This window comes from Leptodactylus fuscus, chromosome 5, assembly GCF_031893055.1.
Source record: "Leptodactylus fuscus isolate aLepFus1 chromosome 5, aLepFus1.hap2, whole genome shotgun sequence".
NCBI lineage: Eukaryota > Metazoa > Chordata > Amphibia > Anura > Leptodactylidae > Leptodactylus > Leptodactylus fuscus.
The window spans coordinates 153,191,873-153,208,382 of NC_134269.1; the positions used below are offsets into that span (position 1 = coordinate 153,191,873).

The 16,510-nt window shown below is 39.9% G+C and overlaps 1 pseudogene; it reads left to right on the top strand.

Annotated features, from left to right (window-relative positions):
• The first annotated feature begins 9,380 nt into the window (after nt 1–9,380).
• Nucleotides 9,381–9,608, top strand: LOC142205646 (U2 spliceosomal RNA; annotated as a pseudogene).
• The last annotated feature ends 6,902 nt before the right edge of the window (nt 9,609–16,510 follow it).

Sequence of the window (16,510 nt, forward strand, 5' to 3'; positions counted from 1 at the left end):
CTCAGTGGTGGACTCCATAACATAGAAACATGAGTCTTCCCGATAAACTTGAAGGTCCTTGTGATTTAGGCAACATCCAATCAGCTACTTCTTTGGACATGTGACCTTTCAGCACCACTTTGGCTACTTTGAACTGAACTTATCCAGAACAATTCTGTAGAAAAACAGCCCCATGTGACATAACCATATTGGTAGAATTTGGGGAGAGATTTTTGGGTCTGTATTCTATAGTGAAAAATAATCTATTAATCTGCCACTATACTAGTCCCAAATTAGGATCCTGGATTATCAGCCTTTCACTTTGATACATTTTATCTTTGTAATGGAATTCTCTCTAATAAGAATTACCTAGAATTTCCATGACTATCAGCCTAGTAAGACTGGATTAGAAATTGATGAGTTCTTTTATTTTGGCATTAGCATGATTCTCCATGCATTGAGAAACATGAAAACATAATTTGATTTGTGGAAGTAATTCTTCAGGGATAAAGAATGACTAAACAGACACAATTAATGAGATTTTACTAAACAATGGCAAACAGCATCTGCAAGCCTTTATATATTTCATTGATATTCATGTATGTACCGAGCCCACTGCAACTGAAATGCAAATTATCACAAAGCAAACAGCACCAGGTACTGCCTTGACAGCGCTTAAAATTGAAAACATGTTGCAGAAAGCAGTTTAGAAAAGAAATTTCATATTTCTATTTACTCTTGGGCTACATTTACACAACTGAGATGCAAAACAGCCATTAAAAACATCCATATTTCAAGGTTTTCTTACACCTGTGCCGAACAGATCCCCCATATGTTTGAGTGTTAGGAGAGGTCTGTCAAAATGGACAAAAATAGGTCATGTGAATAGTCCCATTCACTTGAATTTAATGCTGTCATGTGAATATAGCTTAAGACCTCTTGCACAACAGTGAAAAATGGAAAAGTGATGGCCGGTTTTACAGTATGTCCATTTTGAAAACACATTTAATTTATTGTGTCCATTCATATGTCCCTTTTTCTTTACTATTTTGACATTTTTAAAGGCCACAAAAAAACTGACCTGCATTTTTTTTTGTCCATTTTCATGGAAACATGAACCCAATAACAATCAATTGGTCCATATTTAATGGATTGTTAACCATTTCACGTACGTTAAAAATAGATCCGTGGGATGGGTAAAAAAAAATAAAAAAAAATAGACCAATGATATTAACTAGAGATGAGCAAACAGTAAAATATTCGATATTCGTTTCGAATAGCCCCTCAATATTCAACTATTCAAACGAATATCGAACCCCATTATAGTCTATGGGGAAAAAATGCTCGTTTTAGGGAATCCCACTCTTCGACTCAGGAGAGTCACCAAGTCTACTATGACACCCCAGGAAATGATGCCAACACCCTGGAATGCAACTGGGACAGCAGGGGAAGCATGTCTGGGGGCATCTAACATGCCTAAGGCACTGTATTACGTCGGGAACCCTGTCAGCTAGCGATATGCGGGAGCTGATTTTTTCCCATAGGAATGTATTGACCAGCGTTGATTGGCCGAATGCCATACAGAGTACAGCATTCGGCCAATTAACGCTGGTTCTGCCGGAGGCTTTTCTGTGAGGAAGTGGAGTCTAATATCGGACCAGAATGAAGACTGCTGTGGACCGATCGTAGGCTCCGCCTCCTCCGGCAGAACCAGCATTGATTGGCCAAATGCTGTACTCTGTATGGCATTCGGCAAATCAACGCTGGTCAATGCATTCCTATGCTGAGACACTGGAGATGAAGCAGAGATGGACGTGCGCTCAGCTCGGCTACACCGGAGATGAAGCAGAGCTGACCGTGTGCTCAGCTCAGCTACACTGGAGATGCAGCCAAGCTCAGCGGAAATTGTCAGTCATAGCCACCATGTGGCAGGAAATTGGCAGGTAATAAGCAATACCATCACTGCAAAAAAACTGCACTAGCATCAACATTGAGTTTACAGAAAATAACTGGGCAACACAAAATAAAAAAAAAAATCATCATACTACAAGGTTAACAGAAAAAGAAAACATATTGACGCAGTCAAAACATTTTACAAGAAAAACTCTATAAACTGCCTATAGCCACCACAGTGCAGCTTTCATTTATAATATTCTGAATAATGAAAGGTGTTCCAACCGAGAAAGTTCTACAAATTTCCCCCATTGTATGCAACCACAATATCTCTGAAGTGACCTCCTTAAGTAAAAAAAAGAATTAACGTCAGCCAGCAATATGGTGTCACAGTGGTTCTTCAATGACTATGGGTGGTGGATGAAGCCATAGTAAGCAGAGCAATGTTATTGTATTCCCATGTGCAAAATGGTTTTGAATCTGGAATCAGATCAGGGCGGGTTCAAATCTGTGCCCTTTAAGAAATCCAGCGGGTTTCCGTCTTCTGCCCCGAGAAACTGGACAGGGGACGGAAACCCGGCAGTCAGTGTTTGAAAAGTGAGCGCCCGTGAGTGTTTTGTACTTGTCGCGGCGAAGCAGTTCTTTTTAAACCGGACACAAAATCCTGCATGTCCGACTATGTCCGGTTAAAAAAAAACAAAAAACGGTTTAGCTGTGGACAGGTATAAAACGCTCACAGCCGCTCACTTTTCAAACCCATTCACTTGAATGGGTTTGAAAACTGACTGCTGGGTTTCCGTCCCCTGTCCAGTTTCTCAGGGCAGAAGACGTAAACACAGCTGGATTGCTTAAAGCGCGCATGGGCGCAGATGTGAACCCGCCCTCACCTGGCAAACCTATCAGATGTGGAGCATGGATGCCACTGATGTTACCTACAGGAAAATCCTATGCAAGGGTGTAGAGTAGCAAAACCAATGTCTCAAAGTCTTATCATTTTTGTCCTGGACAGAACACAGAGTCAATATTTTGTGAGAGTTTGAGGATTAAAATAGACACTAAAGTGCTAATAGAAACAGGCAGAGAACTCTCTACGGGAAGCCACATCAATAAATGAGCATTTACCATAAAACATAACCATTGCACTTTGTTGTATATGACTACACAGTCATTTAATAGGCAGACAGTGACCCACTTGTCACATAATACTGACTATTATCTTCCTTAATATTACACAAGAAGGGATTTTAAAATCTAGAGCATACTGTTAGAATGTATTCTTGGAGAAAGGTTTCATCAAACGTTCTTGCAAACAACTGACATTTATGATGTTGATTGAACCTTTGACTTTTTTATTCTTTTCCTTGGTAGATGTTTCACTATTTTGCCTTCGGTTTTGCTTTCATCTTTTGTTCTAAACCACAGCTGAGTTTGTTTGATCTTTTACCTGTAATGTCAAATATACAGGACCAATTTCCTGCCAACAAATGTTAAATGTAAACTTAAAAAGGAATCCATTGGGTCACATTTACGAATACTTTCTAAAAGTAAGACAATGCAAACTTAAGAGGAGATTTATCTTGTATTTCACAATAGTTTCTTCTTCTACAAAAAGTGGATGTAATGTGGGAGGGCAGGAATAAGATTTTACAGCCGACCGATTTATCAACTGAAATCTAAGCCAACCAATCCAATATTAATTCTTGCACTAGTTATTATTAGAGATGCGCGAACAGTAAAATGTTCGAGACTCGATATTCGTTTCGAGTAGCCCCTCAATATTCGACTACTCGAATCGAATATCGAACCCTATTATAGTCTATGGGGGGGAAATGCTCGTTTCAGGGGTAGGCAACATTCGATCAAATAGAAATTACCAAGTCCATGAGTGAGGGTCAGGCTGGATTCTCCGAGAAGTCTTCTCCGTGCAGCGTCCCCGTGGCATCATCCTGCTCTGAATTCACTCTGCCAGGCATCGGGCCTGGGCAGAGCCGACTGCACATGTCCGCACTATATGCGGGCATGCGCAGTCGGCTCTGCCCAGGCCCAGTGCCTGGCAGAGTGAATTCAGAGCCGGATGATGCCGCGGGGACGCTGCACGGAGAAGACTTCTCGGAGGATCCAGCCTGACCCTCACTCATGGACTTGTTAAGTTCTATTTGATCGAATGTTGCCTACCCCTGAAACGAGCATTTTTCCCCCATAGAGTATAATATAATTCGATATGAGTAGTCGAATATTGCGGGGCTACTCGAAACGAATATCGAACAATTTACTGTTCGCTCATCTCTAATAAGAACCTATAATTTTTTCATAGCCCAATATGATAACTTTCTTAAAACACTAAAACGTATAATAACGAAAACAGTGAGCATATAAAAATGTTTGGGCTTAATCAAAAGTTCCCTGATTGCCATTAAAAGTCAGTTATCATATTTTGAGATTTATTGTGATTATCCAACCCCTTTAAAAGGGGTTGTCTGCAGAGTTTAGAATCACTTACATGATCCGGCAGACTCTTGATGATGAACTTGGGGGTTCTGTCCTCATCTTGACTCCTGGGTCATGTGATCAGAAGCAGCGCTCCACGCCCTCCCTACTTCCTAAATCTCACCTTTGGTATGGGGGCTGGCATAGTCATTTGCTTGTGAGATGAGGTGATAGAGCGACCTGGGGGAGGGGGGGTCAATGCACTGCTTCTGATCACATGACCTGGAGTTGGGACGAGACCGGTACCCTTGGGTCCGTCATCAAGAGTCTGTCTGATTAGGTAAGTAAATCTAAACTACAAGGACAACCCCTTTAGCCTCTACCCACTCTGCGCGGTACTTTATTATCACACTGAACGTATACTTACAATAAATATCAGCATTGTGATAATACGGTGCTGTAATGGTGCAGGGAAAGGGCAGGGACCAGCTGCTGATGTCATAGTCTCTTTCAATAGCAATCACAGCATCCAGGGAGTCCAGGGGGCAAGATTGCCATGGCGTCCAGGAGTCCAAACAACGGCATTCTGACTGACTATGCATGGTTTCCATAAGCAACCTATGTCTGATCTTCTGCAAAAAAAAAAAGTGATCAAAAAGTCATACAAATCAAACATTGGTGCCAATAAAAAGTACAATTTGTACCATAAATAAAGAGCTATGTTTAAATATCTCCATCAACAAAACTGTGAAAAAAATTATACAGTCATGCCATCTAATGGCATGTAGAAGTGTTCCGGTTTATTGTAATTCAGTTCACCTTATATACCATTTTACAGAGAAAACAACACAATGAGAATAATACATTGACTAGAATTCAAGGTTGTACAAAATCTAAAAGTAGGGAAACCAGAGTCTCTTTACTGACTCATCAAGATAGCTTGTTTGACAGACAAATATGTACGTTTGGGTCTTCACATAATACTATAGTTTAACCCTTGGATAACAATATATTCTCCACAATGGCGCCAAGTATTAAAGTACCAACTACTCTTCATCATTAAAGGGTTAACAACAAGACAGCATTAGTATTGTGAAAATAACAGCATGGCTGTGAGTAAACGAATGGTAACCAGAGGTAATACTCTGCTTAGTTAAAAACACGTTGCATCAAATTTTTTATGCTCTTTAAAATAAAAAAATAAAAAAAAATACTGTCTTCTGATCTGTAAAATGGTAACTGCCATTTTCTGCAATTTCTACATGACAAATCCTAAAAGTTTGACATTTGTCAAAATCCAAAACTTTTTCTTTAAGGAACCATGTAGCAGGGCGCAGCAAAAAAAAGCGATGTGGGAAAAACTATGGCAGCAACGCACTGTGGTTTTTCTCGTGACACTTCCTTTTTGGACTTTCTGCTTCCATTATACCTACAGGGAAGCCGCCACCATTTCCATTGCAATGCAATCTACTATTTGTTATATTCATATACTCTATTTAGGAGACATTCGATCATTTTGCAGGACATAGAAATTAGGCCAGATGGTTTTTCATTATATTGGTGATTAGTATTACAGCAGTCCAAAGATACATCACTAGAACTGTGTTCACACGGTCATACATACATTGTGCTTCTACATTTATACCTATGCGATCTCGCTATATCTTCATATATGCGCTGTCATGGCCATTCTGATCTCTCACACCTGCTTACATGTAGTGTGCAAGTAACAGAGGAGTCTAGCATCAACTGTTACCAGCTGGACCCCTGGGTGACTCACAGAGGGTGCGACCAATAATATCGCGTCACATCATGCTGGGAATGGACCTGGGCGGGGTCTGTGGGCTTCATATATCTGGTCGCACCAAGCAGCTCACAACAGAGCACTGTGATCCACCATCAGGGTCCTAGGAAATGCAGTGTTAATGACAATCCTCTTTGTGCAACTTACCTGATAGGTTCTCTCTCTCCACCTGATGGCTGGATTTTAGCAACCCTCTCTCATGAGCCCTGTACAGACAAATATTGTTCTGCCAGATACATTGATTTGAGAAGAGGGCTGTTTCTTCTTGCTATTCATAAGCCGACACCAGTGATGAGTGATTTAAACTTAACAAATGCTCTTACCTGGAAATGCAGAGGTGGAAGCTTAGTACTCCACCTTGATATCTGCACCATTATTATTACACTGCCCCAGAGCTATACACTGGGTGTGTGATATATAGTTTTATTTCTAAACCACATGGGGCCCTGGCCTTAAAGAGCTACACTTTAAGGATAAAGTTACACAATGAAAAAATGCAGCGTTTTTTTGTACAACTGAAAAAAAAGATCTATGATCAGCCACAATAGAGCCATGCCAAATGTCTCATGGACTGCAATACAGTTGTATTTCAGTCTTTGTGACTTACAATCAAGATAATGCAGGTTTAAGTTCCCTATAGGGGATAATGAAGCAGTAATAAAAAAAATAAATAAATTAAAAAAAAAGTTGAAACTACCCAACCTTCCGCAGAATACATATAAACAAACACATTACAGGGTTTTTTTGTCCGCTTGAAAAGTCAGACATCTTTACAAACGGACAGTTAAGGAAGGGCACGGAGTGCAAAAGAACGCACCCGATCGCCATTTAAATGAATGAAAAGTGTCACGGACACAGCTAGTATCCGCTCCTAATGTCCGTGCAAGATTTTGAACGGACACTAGCTGTCGGACACTGACGGTAGTGTGAACGCTCCCTAAGAAGTACACCTGACCCAGCAAAAATAGACTCCCTATCCATGAACGGAAATATACAAAAGTTACGGGTGTCAGAACATTTTTTTTTTTTTTTGCAAAGTTTTTGATTGTCGTTAGGGTGCAATCACACGGAGTATTTTGGCGTGGATTCGGAAGCGGAATAAAAAGCCTCCCATTGACTTTGTTTTCAGAACCCATTGAAACTAATGGGAGGCTTTATTTCCGTGGGGCTGCTGATGTGAAACCCGTGTCAGAATCATTGCACAGAAACTCTGTGTGAGTGCCCCCTTAGGCTGAGGCCCCACGATGTGGAAATGCAGCTTTTTTTTGTTGCAGATTTTGTTGCTGTCTTTTGAGCCAAACCCAAGAATGGCTACGAAAGGAATAGGGAACATATAGGAAGTTTTTGTACATCTCCCTTATGCTCAGTCCACTCCTGGTTTTGGCTCGAAAAACCGCAACAAAATCTGCAACAAAAGAAGCTGCGTTTCTGCAGTGTAGGGCCTTAGCCTTAAGGGGTTAAAATGTAAATAAAGCCATATAAGGCTCCATTTCCACGGTGTAACGCGCCGTGCATTCAGACACGTATACATGTGTCAGAATTTGAGCGCTCAAATCAGATGCCATTCACTTCAATGTGTGGCGGCTCACGCACTCTATACATTGAAATCAATGGGAGGCTTTTTAACCCATTGATTTCAATGTGTAGTGCGCGTGAGCCGACACATTTAAATGAATGGCATCTGTTTTGAGCGCTCAAATTCTGACACATGTATACGTGTCTGAATGCACGGCGCATTACTCCGTGGGAACGGAGCCTAAATGTGGTATCCTCTGAACCGTAATGAAACATAGAATACAGGCGACAAGTCATTTTGGCTGCACAGTAAATGCTGTAAAAACAAAGCCCATAAGAAAGTCTCACAAATTCACTTTTTCTTCAAATTCACCCCATTCTGAATGTTTTTCCAGCTTTCCAGGACATTGTACAGAGTTATAAATGATAGCATCATGAAGAACATTAAAACCTCATATGACTCTGAGAATGGAAAAAGGTTATGGGGTTTGGAAGGTGGGGAGTCAAAAACGAAAATCGAAAAATGTCACCAGCAAGAAGGGATTAATGAGACATAGTATTTCACATGACCTAAAAAAAATTCTAAAATCTAAAAAAAAAATATTTCTTTAGAAGGTATATAAAAATGACTTTTGACATGGGAAAACCCTATTAAGTTATGGCCAAGCGCATTGTTTGTCCGTTTTTTTCTATGAATGTGCTGCTGTTTGGCGATGCTCAGTCTGTCTTTACCTGGAGTAAGTTTAATACTAAACTTAGCCCTTAAAATAGATCTATTTTACATAAAAATCTAATGCAGAAAATAGTAGGGAATGTATAGAATAAAAATGTCTTCCGGGAATTTATATGAATAAAAAATAGAATATTATGCAATTGCCATGTGGATCTAAATCACAAATGAGACAGACGTGTTGGGAAAATTGTGTAGTTCAAGTCTTGTTAGCATAGTATAAATGTCACTCAGCTGATTTATTTGTACCTTTGTAGCCAGACTCATTTAGCATGATATCAGCTTATTTTACTATATATTATACAGCAAAGTCAATGAACCAAAACTTCACATGAAAAGTAAATATGCTTCAACTTGTGGCAACTCCTGCTAGTGACCCAGCATGCCAAAAAGCAGTCATACATCTCTCTATGTTTATATGCAGTGACAGTTCAACATATAAAATTGGACATAGATTTTATAATACCTACAAGTTTGCAAACTGCTATAGCTGGGCTTATTATATTACAAATGTGCAGAATGTCAAGGTTACTCGGGCTCTTTCTCCAGGCATAAATATTTATAAACTGAATGAAAAGCTTATATAATAGTGAAATCTTATTTGTTTCTGCAATGCTTTCCATGCAAGTTCTTAAATTGGTGATTATTATAATTTATATGTGGAAATAAAATATTAGATTGTACCTGTTCAATTGGATAAAACTTTAACAATAAATTATGTTTTTGACATTATAAACTTGAGGCCAATATTATGCAGTTTTGGCAGTACTTCCATAGAAACATAGTCGATAAGGGTGAATAAAGATACAAGGCCAACCTATAAACCTGCCATGTTGATCCAGTTAAAAGGACAGCATTTATACACATTTGGATAGGTCAATTATGGTACCTATGTTGTTAGTTAAGTGAAATCTAATGATAAGGTCACCTATACCTTGACAAGTGCTGTTGTGAATAGCTGTGGTGGACATGGGGGTGGGGAGTGTGCAGTTAACCTGTATTTGCACCAATGGGGAGGTATGTAAGATGTGCATCGCTTCTCGGCCTTTTGGCTAAGATCAAGTGTAGTATCTGTTCTTATCAGAAGCCGGAAGTATCTGTTCTTGCCGGTGGGTGCCAGGATGGGCCTGTCTGATGAGATAGAGAGAAAACTGTGAAAGTAGGAGCAGAGAACCACTTGTGGAGTACCTGCTTGCAGAAGTGGTTAGTAATTGGCTCTACCATTGGGGGTGGTGCCCTGCTGTAGGGAGCCAACAGAAAGCCATGGAAGAAGGCAGAGAAACACATCAGGGAGTGGCGTCCCCTGGGGATTGAGGCCAGAAGGCCAGGCAGCGCTTTGAAGGCTTCTAAGTGTTGTGCCCTGGGGGTGCCATGTGGCTCCCAGGGCGCCTGAACTCACTGGAGGTGAGAGCCCTCTGAGTGACAGCTCATTGCACAAGCCCTTTTACAACTTTCAGAGCACACACCGTATGCCTGGTTTATCCAGTATGGGTAATTTTTATAGAGCGAACCATACCAGGCATTGTAGCGACTTTAACACTTTTTTATGTCACGTTTGTCACTCCTGTCACTGTTTTGTGTGTTGAGGATAAAGGGATGCGGTTAACTCTTTAGGGCTCTCGATGTCTAGGAGTAGGATGGCGTACCCATTAGGTTACCTCCTCTCTGATTTGCAGGTCCATCTCCGCTTCTGTGGAGGTGGACACAGTTTTAGGTCCTAGGAGTACTCCTGGTGGTGGCAGCCCGGGAGGAAACTGAGCAGTGTTGCCTCTCTGCTCTGGCAGAAAACATTTGTAGCCCTTGGCTACTTGGTACCTTTTTGTCCAGTAGTCTTGGGAGTGTCGGGAGCCCATTCTCTTTTGAGATGGGTTACGATAGTAAATGCATCTGTGTGGGGTTAATTCCAGTTCCTAAACTGTAACTTACGTAGTTCTTGATGGCCTTGAATGGTATGGATGGTAATGGACAGTAGCTGTGTAACAAGAGGGGGTTTCATGGTGCTGTGTAGGGCACTGGAGGATGAGCCAGGCTTAATTCTGTGGCAAGTGGGAGTTGGGTCAGCTTCATCCTCAAATGAGGGGTCAGAAGCAAGAGGCAGCTGGTCCTGCTTTGCTATGCTGAAGGGAGTGAAATAATGATTTTTTTTATTTTATTTGTGGGGTTTACTCCTCAGTTCTCATGTGTATTAAGGCTTAGGGACCCCAGAATGTCCAGAGGGTAGTGGCATGGATGGGGAATTGAGAAAGAGAGAGCACCATGGAGGTTTATTGTAGGTCTCTTTATGTGGATCCGCATGCTGCTACTGCAAAGGAGGGTTGCTGGGGGATGGGTAAGATGGCCACCATTTACCTGCACCATGTGGGAGATGATGTAGCATACCGAGGTTGGGTGGGGGCACTCACCAGCATGCGCAGTCTACAGGTGGGAGCCAGAGTAGTGTCTTCAGATGCAGGGGTCTGAGGATTGCAGGCTGGAGTAGTGTTCACTGGAAACAGTAGAGGTGAGGCGCTTTCACGGGGAGGCTGGATTATCAGAGTACCACTATCTGCCAATCTACAAGAGTCGGCAGCTGAAGAAAGCTTGAAATGGTCACCTCGGGTGCCCTCCCAGAATTTTCCTCAATCACGTTTTTCCCATTGTGTCTGTAAATCTCTCAGTTCAGAGTGCCAAGAGCGGATCACACTTCAGACGTGTCCAAGCTCATGCATGCCACATGCATGTGCCCTCGCTCTTCTTGTACATACATATATACACATTCCTATACATAAAAATAGTGAAATCCCTTTTTGGGTTAACTATATATTTTCTAAGAACTGTATTATCAGCATTTTCCTAATAGGTTATTAATGAAACTTCTTCTCCTTTTACAAGCAGGACTGTTTTCAATCACTGAAACATCACAAGGGGGATCAAACTCCCCAGAGCTCTCCTTGTCCAATTACTCCTCAGACTTGTAGTTCAACAGTTCTGATAATGACTGTTCTGAAATCTTGCTGACAATGCAACTTATTCTAATAAGTTATATAGTATATGAAGTGGACTCCAAGTTAGATGTCACATTAATCATCCAATATGATAGAAGAAATGAATTAACAATATTTGACAACTATAAAAAGTGATATTTGCAGTGTTATAACTAGGCAATAGGCAATAAAAAATATATTAAAGCCAAATGTCATTGTCATCTACTCTAGATATTTTTATGACATATTTATGTAGGTCACCCGTTTTAGATTATGGCAAGTTTCCACTTGCACAGATTGAAATTACAGCTATATGTTGCATGGATAGTATCAGCAACATGTATTATTGGTAATGTATTTCTTAAAGGAAGTGCAGTTGTATTTGTTTTATGCAGGACAATATAAGTTGCAGTGAAATATAAAATAAAAAAAGACCCCGTGTGGGTCAAAATGGTGGTTTTCGTGTCAGTGACAATAAGAAGATACTTCATGTTGGATGTTGTGAGCTCCATTGAGCCTGGATAGCATTACTGAGCCATTGACTCTGCATTCTGGATCTAATGTTCCTACTTACAGCTACCATATGTGATATAAAATAAAAGTCTGAAATATAAAAGGTTAAGTGATGAATAGTAACATAAATACATGTAATTATAAGTAACTATGATAGCATGAAGCACAGTAACCATTAGTGAAGTCCTGAACTTGAAAACTGTGTATAGAACAGGTACACCATATAAACTTTGTACTGAGAATATATAAGAATTTTTCATGCTGAATACTGTATATAAACATGCTGAAAACACTCCCCTCGGCTTATACACGAGTCAGGGTCCACGGAACACAGGAAACTGGAAGGACCTGGAAGGGGGAGGTCCTTTAGTGCTACTGCTCTGTGATTGGCTTGTCATTAGGCCTGTGATGTCATCAAAGGTCCTGTAGCCACTGGTATGTAACATCTGCAGATAAGGTTGAGTCTAAATCCTAGTAGCTCCGCCCACACCAGAGTCCGATCACATGGTCATGACGTCATCAGAGGTCCTTTAGCACACTAGGATTTAGCATCTACCCTGGAGATGAGCGGCCAGAATTCATTGTGTCTTATGAAAGATGTCTTGTATGGAGGAGAGGAAGCTACAGTAACGTGACACACACATGGACCTTCCTTTAGTTACTCTGCCTATTAATGTCAGGCATTTGGGGTTAGTAATTTAGTTTCAGTAACGCCATGTGCCTATTAACCCCTGTGTGCCCCATATAAGGGTTACTAATATGTGAGACACATGGGGGTACTAATAAAGGACCTTAATTATGAAGATACCTAATTATTACCTTCATGTGTCCCACATATCAGTAACTCTTATGTGAGGCACACAGGGGGTTAATGTGAGGGACATGATGAGGTTAACTGCTATTACTATGAGGCACATGGAGTTACTAAGCTGTAATGTACATGACCAGACTTTTTATCTGCAATGGTGGATTTCTCCCCCTCGGCTTATACTCGAGTCATTAAGATTTCCCAGTTTTTTGTGGTAAAATTAAGGGCCTCGGCTTATATTCGGGTCGACTTATACTCAAGTATATACATTACAACTTTTGATATATCTCATTTATTGTGCTAATATTATTGCATTATAGTATCATAGGTATAATGTAATATTAGATAAATCACAAGTATGTCTGGCATGGGCACCTGCCATCCTGGATCTATAGGTCTCCTGCAGACAACCATAGTGATTTTTGCTGTCTTCCAATACTGATCCGCAAAAAACATGTTTTCCAAGTCATCCTCAATCACAGATCCACAAAAAGACATCTGTCTGTCTGTGCCACACACTTGGGCAAAAATAGGACATGCTTCATAATTTGAAATGACTGGGTCTGTATTCTTATCTGCAGTTGCGGATAAAAAGTATGGTCGTGTATATAAGGCCTTAGTGGGATTATGAGGACACATAATAGGGCTTCACGCACATGAATTAGCATTGACAGTGTTCTAGACCTGATTATATTTTATGGCCCCTTAGACATGCCCATGTGTTACCTGTGCATGGGTCTCTGAACTGTCCATGCTATTTCTGTTTGTTTTGTGTCTCGAGTTCACTGGAGTAAATTAATGTGTCTGTGGAGGAATATGCAATAGAGTTGATTCAGATACCAGATTTTAATAGTTTCGAATACCTCCACTTCCATAGGAATGCATTGTAGCGGCCAAACACCAAGGGGTGACGCGCCGGCCGGCGGCGCAGGCCGCTAACATGTATTCCTATGGAGCGAGTTATTTGAATCTAGTATTTGATTCAACTCTAATAAGCAACACATGGATATCATCTGTTTAACCATGGACCTAACAAATGCACATGGTCATCTGCATGTACTCTATATCTAAACTATTGTAAGAGAAGATTCTCCTTTTCTGGTACATGAAGGACGAATGGACTTTCGAAGGTCCTAAGTCCAAATCTACTGTGATAAACATGTTAGAAACAGAAATCTAGGACACATTCAACGTATGCAGAATTGAACTGTTCGACTCCTAACATATTGAGTGTTTTGGGCAATTCTTGACTATAGACATGCACGAGGTATCTAATACAGTTGCTCTTCATCCTCTATTGCTTCTTACTATTTAGATTATGTATTTGCTCTAGTAATGGCACAGATAGATAGATGCAGTGAATAAATTATATTACTAAAGTATACTTTTGGAAATGTTTTTAGAAACTGATGCAGATAGACTGTCATCTCCTATTGCTTGGAAATGCTAAAAGAAACTAATTCAAGAATAATTATTCCCTTTTGTCATTTTTGCACCAAATGCTGCTGCCATTACACAGAAAAATGCCAATATCTCTGAAAGAAAAATACACAATTACTAAACTTGGCTTGTTGCTCTAATCTGTGCTTTATTAACATACAGGCACATTTTTGTGGACTGTGGACATCCCCTTTAACATGTAAAGAATGTCATGTGGTCCATGTGCATTTGTGAACTATGCCAAGTTCTCATTGGAATTATTAGATATTTTCCTATATGAGTTCTTTAAGACCACAGACCTTGCATGCAGACAGTTGGGATGAAACACAAATCCTCTTGAGAGGCCAGTTGAAATATTTGTGCAGAAAACTTAAGGAATCAATTAAACAGGTCAGTAATCGGCTTTCGCTGGTGTAGAGCAGAATTGACTAGATTGAAGACATGTGTCTCATACTTCAAAGTTTGTGCACTGAAATTTAGGATAAAGTAGCTGCTCTGACTGCACTAAATTCTTCATCAAGTGCATTTTGGTTGCTTAATGCTTAGATTATCTTTGAAAGGTATTGCCATGTACTTAATACCGTATGCTTACCGGGGTCAGACAGTACCAAAACAAGATATGTAGTATGCGGAGAGGTGGATGTCATGAAGAACATGTGCTAAATGAAAACCATGCCTCGTGTTTGATTGGTGTAACTGGCTGTCATCTATAGTTGGGTGAGTCTTCAAGAACCAAACCTGGCTATGTGAAGGCCACATCATAAAGAATCCACCGAGCAAAACACTCAGTAAATCAGCATCAGAACACGTACTTTATCATCATGACTCTCCGTACACTGATGAAATTGATCATAAAAATAAATATTCCGCAAAACCTGTTGACTTTTTCTTCCAAATGGAGAACATTGTATACTTCAGCTTTTATCCTAACGATAGTGTAAAGTTCTTTATCCTTGTTTGACCATGATATGCATAAACCTATGGTAAGATAAATAGATTGTCTACTGAAATGAATGGATATACTTGCATTTATATAGAGTACATGAATAACATGGACATCCGATAGTTATATTCTGTTAAACATCTTTGTATCACACAGTACCAGAGCACTCACTTTGACCATTATAGAATGAAAATTTAATGTACCCCTGGGGGGTGTAGATAATGGAAGAGAAGGCACAAACTCAGTTACAGTGCAAATAGTTTTCTGTAAATGGTAACTAACTTTTCAATCCACTAGATCAATACTGCAAGTGAATAAATGAAACTTTTTTTTTATTGTACCAAACGCTTAATGATTAAGAAATTATGTATAATGCTTACTAATACTAAAAACGGTTCTGAAACATATTCACAATGTTCTCACTGCTATGTCTTTATCTTTCAAAATCTTATTCTAGAAAATGAACTTTTATCACTTATTAAAGAAAGATTGCCTTTTCTCCACTTATCAAACAATTTTCCTCCTTTGCCCGCCTCATAAAATTACTTTTAGTTTCAAAGATTTTTTTATTTAACATTGAAAATAGTATGGCACAAATTGCCAACAAGTCCCTGTTCAAGGGGTATCATGAATAGGCATGATATGACAAATGTAATGAAAAAGCAAGACATAGTAAAGGAACAAAGACATACAAGAAGTACCATATAAGGAAAGGGGGGAATTGGGGTTAGAGGGCAGATAAACAACAATATGGCAATTAATAGGGAAAAAAAAGTGAAGCAGATCCATAGTGGTCTTAAGGATACACCTTGTCACAAATCTTTTATGGATTATATGAGATATTTTCTTAGTTAAGCAAAATACTATAGGAACTTTAATTATGAAGAGAGGGTCTCTTGTAGTTCTTGGTCTCCCAAAAATTCAATCCAAGGGACCAAACTGGAGATCTTTTAATAAGTTATCATCTGGCTTTAACCTGTACTACAGCAAGGAATAGCTTTTTCCAATTTGAGACAGAATGTATGTGGACAGCCCTACAGATTCATTGAGCTGGTTCAGGAATCAAGGCGGCTTGTTGGCTAATAACAGAATAGAAGGAATCTTGAAAAAGCGATGCAAAAACATCCCCCTAAAAATAATAATAATAAAAAAAAAAAAATAGTTAGATCTAATGAAGAGGAAATGCAACCCTGATGGGGTACACAATTGATTTAGTTGAGCAAGTTGTGCTGCGATATAGTATTTAAACAAATTAAGACCCTCTACCCCCCCAACAAATTTGTAGTAATGCATGGTGGTGGTGTTAAAGGGATTCTACCACTAAAACACATTTTTTTCTAGTTAACACGTCGGAATAGCCTTTAGAAAGGCTATTCGTCTCCTACCTTTAGAAGTGCTCTCCGCCGCGCCGTTCGTTCAAAATACCGGTTTGTACCGGTTTGCTAATGAGTTCTCTCGCAGCGATGGGGGCGTCCCCCATCGCAGGAGCAGCGAT